We start from the raw sequence: 13,314 nt of genomic DNA, 5'->3' as shown, positions 1-13,314 counted from the left end.
CTGTTTCATTTGAATAAGTGCTGTTACTGTGTAGCAACTGAAAGCACAGTTGGGAATACTAGTATAAGTAACAGAGCTGTAGGACTGGGCGATATGACTTCAAATCAATATCATGATTATTTCAAACTTTTACCTCGATAATGATTAATGAGCGATTATCTTATGTTACCCCCCCCCCCCCACCCCAGATCACTGGTCAACAACAGTCTCTTTTCTAATCACTCATAGTAGAACTGACCTTTATGAAAACCTGCTGAATTCGTATTTATGTTCCTGGATAAACGGGGCATCGCTTCTTCCGCAACTTTGAAATTAAAACACTGTGTTGCGTCATAGTCTGTGGGAAGAATTTCTCTCCTGTCTGCAGGATAGTGTGTGTGTGTGTGTGTGTGTGTGTGTGTGTGTGTGTTTGTGTATGTGTGTGTGTGTCTGCTCGTCTCTGATTCACACATTTATTTAATTATTAATCGATGGTGTTGGATCATGAATCCGGGTGGTTCCGGTCACTTTAACTATGATGATGTTCCTGTGGGCCCTGCAAAATGAACATAGCGGAAACCCAGCCAATTTGTGAATGAAAACACTGCCACACTTTTGATGAGAGTGAACATAACTAAATATTGCAAAACTATACTCTTGAGTGAGCATTTCTACTGTGCATGCACAGCTGTGGTTTCGAGCACAGGGTTTAGAAAGTTTGCCCCCTTTACCTACTCACAACTGCTTAACACTGCCTGACAGTCACTTGTTCATTAAGTTCAATTGTAGGACTTTGAGAGCAGGTACAGTGGCTGATGCTTCCCATCTTTGATTGGCCACTTTGAACACTAGGCAGAATGATCATGACTATCTCAGGGAAATGTTGGAGTTGGAGAAAAAAGGTCAACATCTAACACTGGCTTTTTATGTTGACAGCAGTGGTATACATGACCCCCAAAGAAAATCATGATTTTTTTAGACTAACTAAACACCATAAGGAACAAAACAATGTTGTCTCTCAAAAAACAATTCAAGCCCAAAAAACAACTTAGGTGACGAGTGAGAGTGAAGAATGAAAACAGCTTGTTTACTTGTTATTGTAGTTAACTGCTTTTGGTAACTTAGCAGCAATCACTGGATAATTGATGCTCACATTAAGCATGTACGAATAAAGAAGATAACCTAGAGCCTGCTGCAATATTAATCACAGGCTACTAAGCATGGTACAATAGACGAGTGAAATTATCATTTTTCAAGTGTAGATCGAAGTCTCTGTAGTTAAAACATATTTACACATGTTCAAATTATTAGGAAATATTTGTAATAATTATGAATTATGCATAAGGTAAACAAGGATACACTCCTAACAATGCAAGTGATTATACAAAGCAAAGAGAGGAGATGTGATGAGAGTTTTACACGGCAGCGATAGGATCGTATTCACACCGGCATCAGTGGAGCACGCAGCGCCTTGCTTGAACGATCCCCCCTCTTCAGATGAAAGATGGAAGAAGTTCATGGACTTCTACGTCTGTAGCACCTTTGTCTATTCGAATTCACTGTAGGCACAGAGCTGCTGTGAATCCCATCACTTTTCTCACACTGACTTCCTCCAAACCGTGAAGACAATAAAAAACCTGTTTGCCGTAGCCTTGACAACAGTGGCTGTTTCGGTCTGCGCTGTAACCTCGCTCTCCCTCCTCTCACTCTCTTAGAAAGTGTCGAAACTCTGCTTGAGCACAAAGAGCCGTCAGCGGTCTGACTGGAGAACCTCTGTGCTTTATGAGGATAAAGAGCTCTGACCCAATTAGCTGCCTTTGTTAAATAAAACTCCACTGGCCCTCGTTTAAACTGCCACGTCCCGACACGATCCCTCCTCCTCTGCTTGTGTTTTTACAGTGCAAAGTGATTATAAGATTTAATTAGCTGAGGACCTTGCTTCAGGGAGACTCCTAAATCCATATTGATATAGCTGCAGAGTTTGGAGATAGAGGCTCTGTGATGACGACTAAGGAGCAAGGCTGCAGAAAAATATAATGAAAAGATGATTTGCTACTTTTTTTTCCACTCCTGTTTACCTTCCCCCCTGAGGCCAATCATTCTGTTGTGGCATGATGCAGAGAATTATACAAAGAGCGAGCAGCTGATCAATGCTGTCTCAAAGCTAGAGCCTTGGATTTAAACAGGTTTGCTGTCAAGATAAGAGCTTTTCTACTTTCTCATGTGGGGATGTTCTACTAGAAAGCTGCTGAAACGTATTAACTGTATCCATGCCATAACCTAATTTGTTGTCTTTTTAAACTGGACCACATGATAAAAACAGATTTGGGGCCTGTACTAAGAAGTGAGTTCGACATACCCAGGATATCTTTCAGTCATCCAGCTGAACTTAACCTAACAGTCACAGCGGTCACAGGAAGCTGGTTATCAATTAAGTCAATCCAGGTTTTCCTAGAGGTGTATTGGTATATCTCACAACAAGGTTAAAACTATTAGAAAAATACATACACTCACATTATCCAGACTAAAAGAAACACAGTTACAGCTGCTAAATGCAGGACAAGAGCTGGGGAAGAATATTGATTGTGTGAATGTGTATAAGTCAATGTCCTTGTAATAAAACTGTTCTATCATTAGGGCTAGAGTAGATCTGACTATAATTTCATTTGTGTTTCCATTACATTAATGCTTAATTCAAATGTATTATCATTGTGTGTATGACAGTTTTAGCCTTATTCTTTCAGGTGAAACCAAAATAAACCAAAAATAAAACTTGTATCCAATTTCTACTGTAAATAGATGTCAGCATACAAATGCATAACTCTGTTTGTAAAGAAGTCTGATACTAAAAGTAAGTAGAATACCAAAAAAGAACAATAAAAACAAACTAAATAGAAGACATTGCTATTAACGCGTGAAATGTACATTGCATCTGTTTGCTGAACTTCTCTGCATCACTCACAGTGAACAGCTAACAAGTAAAGAAACATGGAGCAATGCAGAGTCTGTGGTAGTGAGCACATTACTCCTACGTGCCGGCTTGGTTATATACAGCTCCAGCAGCTAACAAAGGTTTATCATTCCTTCCAATTAGAATCTATATCTTCAGAGACTCAAATAGAAGATACTCATAAGTATAAGGATTTTTTTCTCTGAAGACCCTTGTCCACCTCAGAGACAGACAAAATCCTTTTACTTATGAGTAGCTCCATAGTAGTGAAAACTCTGTAGTAAAACTGAAGTTACCCTGATAACTGCAAATCCTGCTTCGTAGTACAGGCCCCTGAAGTGAAACTGAGGGCTTCAGGTAGATTAGGGTGAGTCTCTAAAACTGCAGTTACACATGGTGACTGAACTGGAAATATATTTGAAAAGTTTGAAAGCAGAAATTGTCCAAAAAACTGTCTTTTATTTGAAGGAAGAGTCAAAGAATTCTTCCTAGAGCCACAATTGTGGGTCAATTTTTGAAAGTCCACAGCAGACGAGGCGGAGCTGGCGCTATTTCACAAAATACATGCGAGCCACATCCAACATTGCATTATTTCTAACAAGTCAGTCTAACTTGTTGATGTCTCGTTGATACTACTGTTAGTTAGCATTCCCTGAAATCATGCAGGGTACACTGAGTCCAGCAGGGTTCACCCAGGAATGACGAGACAGTCTGGAAAATGTAAGAAAAACATGTGCAGCACGCAAGGCTGAATCTTTTATAAATTTCCAATTCAGATTGAAAGTGTCTCCATTATGACATAGTGAGAGGCACTTTAAAGAGCATATTGTACAGCTACAATTTTAGCATGGAAGCCTGCAACAGAACAGTCATAAGAGCTCAAATCAAAGCTTTCAGGCGACATGCTTGCCAGGATATGAAAGGTATAGGTCTGATAGGTATGAAAAGGTAAAAAAAATGGTTTTCTTTTCATCACGACTGTACTGAGCATAGAGCACGGTGCTGAACAGCAGAGGTGAGGTAACATGCCGGAGCCAGGGAGGAAATGAAAATGAGGGTGGAGAGTACGGAGGTGTCAGAGCAGCTTGTCAAACTCCCTGCACGTACGATGAATATTTTACTACTGACACACAGCAGCTTCCCGCCTTAAACTGCACCCCTGGAGACCGGCAAAGGCAAAAAAGACAGAGAGACAGACAGACAGACAGACAGACAAAGAGACAGAGAAACAGAAAGACAGACAGAGAAATTGACAGACAGACAGACAGACAGAGAAACAGAAAGACAGACAGAGAAATTGACAGACAGACAGACAAAGAGACAGAGAAACAGAAAGACAGACAGAGAAATTGACAGACAGACAGATGGATGGATGGAGGGGTTGGCGGGCAGGCAGACGGAAAGACAAACAGACAGACAGACAAAGAGACAAAGAAACAGAAAGATGGTTGGTTGGACGGGCTGGAGGCCAGGCAGACAGACACACAAACAGACGGACAGACAGAGAAAGAGACAGAGAAATAGACGGATATACAGATGGATGGATGGATAGACGGACAGATTGATGGGCAGACAGACAGACAGACAGACAGACAGATACACACCTCCATCTCAACTGTCTAAGTCTTCTTCTCCATGCCCTTAATATCAGGGGGCAGGCTGACAGGAGGAGATCTCCACAGCTGACAGCGTTGCCTTCCAGCACTAACAGGGATTGTCTCACCCTCATCACAGGAGCTCGCCCACATCAGCCCAACAGGACAAGACCGCTCTTGAGCACACAACACCTGCTAACTCAAATTACCCACAAACATTCATGCACATATGCAGAGATGGGCAGTATTTATGATAAATGTATTTAAAATGTGTATTTAAAATACAAAATTGTAATTTGGAATTTGTATTTGATAGGTTTGATGAGAATTAAAATAAATTGCTCCAATTCTTAACAGTTTCTGGCTAAATCCAATTTAAATCCTCACAGTTAATGTTGGCTTGCTACTTTCAGCCTATGTTTTCGTCGGTTGTTCACGGGAACAAAACTACAAATGTTTCAGAGTTTTTGTACATCATTACTTTATAATGCCATGACATGGTTTAACTTAGTAAACACACGTATTTTGTGCCTTATTGTCATTAACAACGTTGTGCTGTAGAGCCATGAAACAACAGGATGTTATCCAATCCACCACTGGTGTGTGTTCTACCTCACAACTTCTCTAAGTCTAAGTGTGTAACTTAGCAGGGGCTGTGATGTGTTTCGTGAGAATTTTGTTATTGAACAACACTGTGTGGGCACAACAATTGAAAATGCACGCCTCAATGTAGTTTTGCTTCTTTTGTGAATCGGAACTAGATTGGAGGCAGAGATAGGAGCATCGATAGGCAGTAACCTATGAGGAGAGACATGAGGGGGAGAGAGGCAGATGAAAGGAGGTAAGGGAGTTGAGCTGGTGTTTGGTTGTCTGCTGCACTTCTGAAACATTTACAATCGTTTATAACGGAATTATAATTATAATGGAATTGGGATGGAACTGGGAACTGGAACAACTAATCAACACCCTTTAAAAAATAGAAACACTAACTTTGTTGCTGTGCTGCATACCAGAATATGTTTATGAGGAAAAAATGTTAAGTTTATATGCTTGAGCAGTAATATTTGTTAAAGGCTCGACCTGCTTATTTTCCGAGCTCTGACCTGACCCTGTTCCAAGCACAAGTACTGCTGAGTGAACAGCTCAGGTTCACTTCCTATTCAGTCAAGACACACAAAATGTACACTGATCCGAACCACAACCTTCCTCCGCTTCTTCAGACCCTGCAACCGCTGAGCTAATCACACTCCACTAATCAGATAACTCCACCTCTCCTGAGAGAAGCAACCACAGAGGAAATACTGTACCTATAAAAATGTTTTAGCATTTCAAGCATTTTATTTTGTAGTAACAAAAGAGTTATCTTTTACTTTTTTTCAACAAAATGTCTCATTACTTAATGTACAAAAAACATTCTTCGGCAAAATAAGCCTAAATTTATTTAAGAAGATGCCCCCCTCTGTTGTGATCCTCTGCAGTTTCACAGAACAACGGTTCATTCTAACTAGTTAATTTCTAGATAGAGTGTTTAAGATATAAAACAGACTTCCTGTTTTTTATTTATTTATTTCCCGGAGAATCTATGTGCTGTTCTCGCCTCCACTGTATATATGCTGGAGCTCTGAAATGAAAGCACCCTGATATTGATTGTCTGAGGCGTGCGTTGCAATAAATTGACTGTTTAATTCTGGCAGCTTCATGTCAAGTGCTACAGTGATCCAAACATCGGAGACCACTCCGATGTTTGGATCCCGCTGTGTGATATGATTTAAAGATTGCTTTGTTGTACTGATCAATACGTCCACAACAGATGAGCTGAGGTTCACAAGGGCAGTGGAGGGAGGAGGATCCACTAAAGTGGCAAATCTGACCAGAAGCACTTACTTCCACTGCGTATCCTATGGGCCATTATTGGTGGGTGTGCTCACACATCAAAGTGGCAGGGGTCTTGGAGGCTAAAAAGGAATAAGAAACAAAGGAACATTAAATCACAACGAGAGACACTGCTTCAAGCAACACAGGCGAACCATAGACGTGAACACACACTTAAACACTGCAGTATAAGGACTGTGAGGAGAGTTTAGGACCCAAAGAGAAAGACAGAGGGGAGAGCGGGGAGAAGGGAGCACAACATTGATTTTCCCCCTCTGAAGTGCCAGTTCATCATTCTGTGAGACATACTCTATTGATCCCACGCCTTCAGTTTGTTTGTAATTTTTGGGGCTGAGAAGCGTTCACAAAGATAGATCCTCTTATGTGCCACTTGCCTCCAAGATGAAGAATGGAGGGATCAAAAGATGTGTGGAGATGACCTCATTTGGCTAGGTGCTCCTCACTCAGTTGGATTTTCTGGCCCTTTTTCAAAAGGGAGCTTAGGAGTGGGAATCCAGTCAGTGGGGGGTTTATTATAATACAAACACCCAGTGTTGTCAAAAGTTACCCTTTCTTCTTTTCTGAATAATCCCTGAGGTTCAATCACCTGCCTCTCCTTCCCTTCAATGTCCTTGGGCACAAAGTGATCCCAGACCAGCTGGGTTACTCACCATGAGGGTGCTGTGTGCAGTTTACTAAAATCACATTACATAACTTTTGGACATTTTAGTTCATCCTTCAAGTAATTACCTCTTGCTGCCATTTGGAGTCAGAGCCAATTTGCTGAGATGCCAAATGCAGTTTTAACTCAGAGCCTCTAATTCCCCTCAAAAGAATTTTACTGAATGATTTCGTCTTACTTGACTATTTTAGAAAATAAATGTGTGTGCTGCCGCAATATCTCAACAAGCATGCCAACCTAAATGGAGTTTTTGTAATGAATGCAACTGTGAAATCTTCAGAAAACGCTTTCTCCATGAAACAATCTGAACCTTTGGTTAATTGTTTTTACATACCGGGTCTTACTTCTGTAGCTTTCACATTGCTTGAGGTGCAATATTCGAATGACTACGCTGAGCAGTCAGAATTCCACTCTCTATTCTCCTCTCTATTTGCACAGGAATATTGTACACACACATCAAGTCTGAAGCAAAATGTATTTCTTAACCTCACACCCTCTCATATATTTCCAACATACAAAATTAATTGTGATGTACATTTTTTTTGATTGTGTTATCTCCTCAAAATATGTGTGGCAGACCTATGGCGGTCTTGGCCCATTTTTCCTGGATTGGTTGATTGGATTTTCAACAATTTCATTTCCAGATCTAAGGAAGTAGGTGAAATTTCAACACTTCAAAATTAAATACAGATCCACATAACCTGCACATTTTGAACATGGTCTGGTGTGCCTGCTGTTGTTGGGTTAATATTTCAGAGGACACTCATGTGGGTCGTGACAGGAAAGAGAAAAATGAGCTGTGTGGTCACTAAAGGTTGAGGACTTCTAGGGTTGTGGGGTCGATGAAATGCAATAATCTCTTCTGCAGTGAGAGATTTCACTGCCAACATTGTGTTTGTAAGCAGCATACTCATCACAGCCCATTCTCCACTGTGACTGACCATAGCTGCCAGGGTTATTCTCAACCTGAGAGACAACCACCCACATAGAGGTTTACCTTAGCATCTCATCTGCACTGTAACAAAACCCTTCAGGGATACCAAGGGAGTACTTGAAGGTCATCATGCTGCAGTATGAAAAAACATCTCCAGGAAAACATCCTTTACCCGAGGTTCGATGAAAAAAAGCCAAACAAAGGAGCAGAAACACCCACTCACGCTCACCAAAATCAACAACATGTTTGCAGCGAGCCTCTCATCTTGATATTACTGTATTTGTGGTTTTCTGGAGATTTTTCTAATTAATTTGTAATCATCATGCCAACACGTTTCCCACTCCCACCCACTTTCCTCATGCTGAAATTATTCCTGAGGAATTTGAATACATCAAACAGGCCATCAAATGTGTTGTGGGAGGGATGTGAGCATATTAGTTGATGACTGCAAGTGTAGTAATAATACAATCAAAAACTTTCAAATCATGAAAAACACTTAGAAGGTTGCACATGTTGGTCACATAGGTAGACAATTCAACATGCTTGCAAACTGTTAATCCAACAACAACATTGTTATCTATTCTATGAATGTTAGATGTATTATTGCCATGAAACATAACATATGAAGAAACAGCTAACATGTTAACTATCGTGGCCTCGAGGTGTGTATCAATGCTTCCTTGAAGAAGTTGCTGAAAACAAACAACCACAGTCCAGATAAAATACTGGGTCACCTCTTACTACTCATACAGATTGAATCAGCAAGGTTGGAAGTATGAAAGTAACTACAGTAGACTACAATAACTTTGGTCGACGAGAGCCTCTCACAGACATATTTGGTATCTGCGTTTATATTTGCAGATATGAAAAGATATTTTACAGAGCAATTAATGCAGAAAATACGTTTGCTTATGTTTTAATTATTTACATAGAAAAACTAATCTATTTTTGTACATATAAGCAGCATAAAAGGAATCATCGCCACCACTATCTCAACTGAAATTAATCATTTTAGATTTTTTTTTTGCTTTTAAATCTTCAATGCAAAACAATTTTTTTAAAGAAAGAAATGATCAGCATCAGAATCTATACCTTTAAGCCTCGCACAGTATTTGATTACTGCTAGATATAAACAATCTCTTAACAAACACTCAAGATGATTTCATCTATATCTGCACACATTTAGCACATGAAAATGTGTGACTAATCAATCATGTTGCATAGCGATTGGTGGCGGCATTAGTCTGCAGATTTTTAGGATTAAGTGAAAAGACTTTGAGAGCTACTGTTTAAACAGAAGGGAATAAATCCATCTGGTGGTTTCTACTGAGCAATAATTACATTCTCTGCTCTAGGTTCATTAGATGTGACATGAAGGTTAAGATTGAGTCAACATATCCTCACCAACCACAAGCTACAATGTCAAAACTGCTGTATCTTTGATCACCTCAGTCTCTCGCTACAGAATCTTACAAAAGAGCAAACATCCTTGAAAATACTCTCATCAGAAAATTAAAATGATATCCATAAAAGGATTATCCGCCAAAAACAGAGGATAAGTGCCAATTGTGCAGAGCCCTTACATGCAAACCAAGAGCCAGGTCCTATAGACCTATAGATGCTCCCATCATATTTTCTGCCTACAGGCATTCTATTTGAGGTACTCCTTCATTTCCTCACTCCCCAGGTTTTTAAAATGTAATTTATGTCTAATGGCCGTGCTCATTAGCTGCATCTGAAAAACACACTCTGGTCATTACCAGCTACATTTGCAGTCAGGCTTTATGCCGAACTCTCTTGTTTGAGTCATCCGTCACAGCCCTGTTCTTTGGCAGTTGGCTCCACAAATGATGCAAAATGCAAATCTTTTAATTATCTGCAACTATCTTTATCTGCTTACATTGCAAGCGAATGTGTTTTGACAAGGCTGCTTCATCAGTATAGCAAGAAACTCGATCTGAGACAACATCCATCATGTTGAGGCTGCCAAGGCCACTTGGGGGACTAGTACACAGGCAGTAGTGTGCTAAGAATTGCACTTTACCTTGGTGTGATCCTCTTGAGTATGGGCAAAGTGGGAAAAAGGGAGGGATGTGCATGAGTGGGACTGCCACGGATACAATAGCACTCAACTCTTTTTCATTATTTACTTGTACCACTGTCAGATATGGACACTTGTTACAAGAAAGCATTGGTATGCTGGCGAAAGAGACCCCATCAGGATTGAGAAGATCAAAAGTTCAACATGTATCCACCTTTGTCACTGTCAGGCCTGCTTGGAACAAACTATATTTCTACCATTATCCTGCAACAACAAAACAAACTGCTCTGGAATCACAGCAGCATACTTTTTTTAAGGTTCTGCATATTTCTGTAGACGGATATCGTGTGGGTGTGCAACAACCTGTCCAAGTACAAAATAGAGACAGAGGGAGAGTGGGTGGGGGAGAATACTGGCTATCCTTTGTCAACTACTCAGTGCCATTTAATGGCCTGTAAACCCCTTTGCTGGAGAAAGAACAGGCAATTAGCATATTGAGTGGATTACAAGATTGCTCTGACTCCTGGATTAATGTGTGCATTTAATCTTCTCTTTGCTAAGCGATTCTTGGATATAGAGCCATTCAAGGGGAACTAATATTCCTACCTTCCAAAAAACAAACATGAAAAAGGATTTTCTTCCAAAATGGCATGAACATTTAAGTGTGTAGTCATACCATGTATTGTTACGCTGCATTGTCTAAGGTAAACTGTTCTCTAAACGATTTGGGATTTTCTTTAATACCCCCTTTCTCTGTCAAACAAGCCCAAGCATGTCAACATGCCAGAATTAGCAAGACTTAAAGGGTTCTCAAAGCCTCAACAAGACAAAACTGTATTCTAATACGCTGCTTAATGATAACTCTGACGTCATATGTGAGGGGAGCCGAAGCATAATAAGTGGCCCAAGTGGCCCTCTGGTCTAGCTCAGTGTCCTCAATGTGCTCGTTTTGTTTCAGCCGAAGTGCCCGAGCTCCATCTTTCAGCTGGGGCAGCTCACCTGAGACAGAAAGTGGCTCAAGCAACATCACAAAAAAAAAAAAGAAGAAGCAGAATTTCCATTTCTCACAGCAGATGTAATATATTCAATGATTGTGTCTATTGTTTTGGACCCTTATCTGATAATTAAAGCATAGAACACCTCTTATTGTTTTTGTTGATGCTGTTCTGGTTTGATCTTAAATCAAAAACACACCCTAAGAGGAGGAGGTTACCATTATCTACTTATGCCCCTGTCCCTTAGAAAGGCTGTTACTTTAAATAAAGTCTCTTAAGCTGGGCATACACTGTACTATTTAAGCCCCCTGATTTCTGAGTCGTGGATCATACGATCTGCAGCTTTGCTTTTACTTGTCAATAAAAACATAGGGTCCTATCATTTAACTGCGCTCCGTGTGGAGCAGTTAAATATCCAGTACACAAGGTGCATCTGGAAACAAGGAGAAATTGAGATGCACTGGGTGTGTTAGTGGCTGTATTAACCAACCATTGTTTTAAACTTCCATTATCCTTCTCTTTCAGAAGAGTGCGTATCACGTAACAGTGTAGTGTCATTGTGGTGAGGGCTGACTGCATGAGTCTCAGGAAGAATGCGCCTTGAGCTTCTGTTTCCAGAGGCTCAAGACGCATTCAGTCACTAAAGTGCCAACTGCGCACAGTCACGTCTCATGGCACACGAGGAGAGGGCCCTGTTTTTATTTACAGGTCAGGTCACTGCTGACGATCGGAACGTACAGTATGAGCAAATAAATTGTGACCTTTGGTTCACATTGTCGAAGATCTTCTAGTACAGTTTAGCCTTTTCTAAAATCGTACAGTGTATGCCCAGCTTTACGTCAAAGATTTACCAATCTTGACAAGCAACTATGCAACACACAATCCCTTTGATTTCTATCCTCTGACTATCTGTACTCTATTTGATAAACGTGGGGCTGCATGCCATATCTCTCCAAACTTATCTACCATCTCTACCATCATTTCTGAATGACTATACTTATTCATGATTGCCTTTGATAGGATTTTGAAGCCAAAGCTCCTCAGCTCATTTCCGAATTGTTCACCTAGTGTCAGCAATAAAAGGCCTTGTAACTTTGCATAACTATTACTCAAAGACGAGGCAAGTTGTCTTAAAATGGAAACCCAAACTTCATATGGCCTAGATTAGGGAATGTATACAAAAATCAATGTGTGCACCCTATAGCAGATAAAATAGTGTCAACCTTTAGATATTTAGTAATTCACATTATGTATTCAATGGAAACAGACACCTTCAAATGCTGATGCTTACCCCTATGCATGTGGCACCCATATGCCAATGAGCCATCATGTTGTAAACATTTTATTTTAAACAGCTTAGGAGAGCTTGTGTGCCTCACTGAATTTATATAAAAATTTGGTGAAGGAGCAATAACAAGAATGCATCACACCCTCCCTCTAAATATCAACACAGATAAACATCTCTGGAGCAATACACTGCTTCCGCCCTCACAGATAAGAGGCTTTCAGGATACACTCCTTCAAACAACTAAAGTGCTGATTCACTGCATTGTGTCAGAAAGGAGCAGATGGTCGAGGCATACCTTCGCTATCTACTGCGATGGGTGCTCACTCTTCCTACAGCTAGACTGACATGCCTAACCCACACTGGGCTTTTGCTATATATCAAGCTTCACTCCGGACTCATTTGTGGTGGCTAATAGCTATAGAAATAGACTAGTGTTAGGACGAGACAAAGGAAGAAAGCCTGTATCCCTGGACACATTAGGAATGAGTTTACTCCTTGGAAATCAATAATGTCTCATTGCCTTGAAGATCACAAGGAACGCCATCACTTTAAATTTCTTCATTCATTCCTCTCAATGAACTCACTGTGGTGATCCAGTGTTTTCCATCAATTCAGCCCTCTCTCTCCCTCCTGGTCTGTCTCTGGGGAGGCTTTTTTGAACTTGTTAAGATCTCCTCTGCTCCTCTTACCGAGCAAACCCTTAAACTGGAGACCCCAGACTTGTCTGTGCTAAATTGCATTGCAAGCAATGAACTTAGACGTGTTTATTTTTTCCTCATCAAGCCATGATTTGATATGCTGCACTGCGTGATTATTTTCTCCAAGCACACCCTGCTTTATGAAAGCACCCAGTTGAGATGAGAAATCTTTTTAACCCACCCACTGCCCATTTCCTCATGCTTTTGTTTACCTCCAAGGTGACCTGTGACTCAGCAGGGCTAAAAACACCACCCATTGCACAGCAGAAACTTAGTATAT

At 40.5% G+C, this 13,314-nt stretch overlaps 1 protein-coding gene across 4 annotated transcripts in view; it reads right to left on the bottom strand.

Annotated features, from left to right (window-relative positions):
* The window catches only part of mgat4c (mgat4 family member C), a 101,611-nt gene that overhangs the window by 53,015 nt on the left and 35,282 nt on the right, over window positions 1–13,314 (bottom strand). For all 4 annotated transcript variants that reach the window (XR_011243488.1, XM_069528770.1, XM_020078527.2 and 1 more), the window contains one exon: window positions 6,409–6,479. The gene's annotated coding sequence lies outside the window, so the exon portion shown is untranslated. The remainder of the gene's footprint in view (window positions 1–6,408; window positions 6,480–13,314) is intronic.

Source organism: Paralichthys olivaceus, chromosome 7, assembly GCF_024713975.1.
Source record: "Paralichthys olivaceus isolate ysfri-2021 chromosome 7, ASM2471397v2, whole genome shotgun sequence".
Taxonomy (NCBI): Eukaryota; Metazoa; Chordata; class Actinopteri; order Pleuronectiformes; family Paralichthyidae; genus Paralichthys; species Paralichthys olivaceus.
The sequence above is the reverse complement of the archived record's forward strand: the minus strand, read 5'-3'. Positions and strand labels throughout refer to the sequence as shown.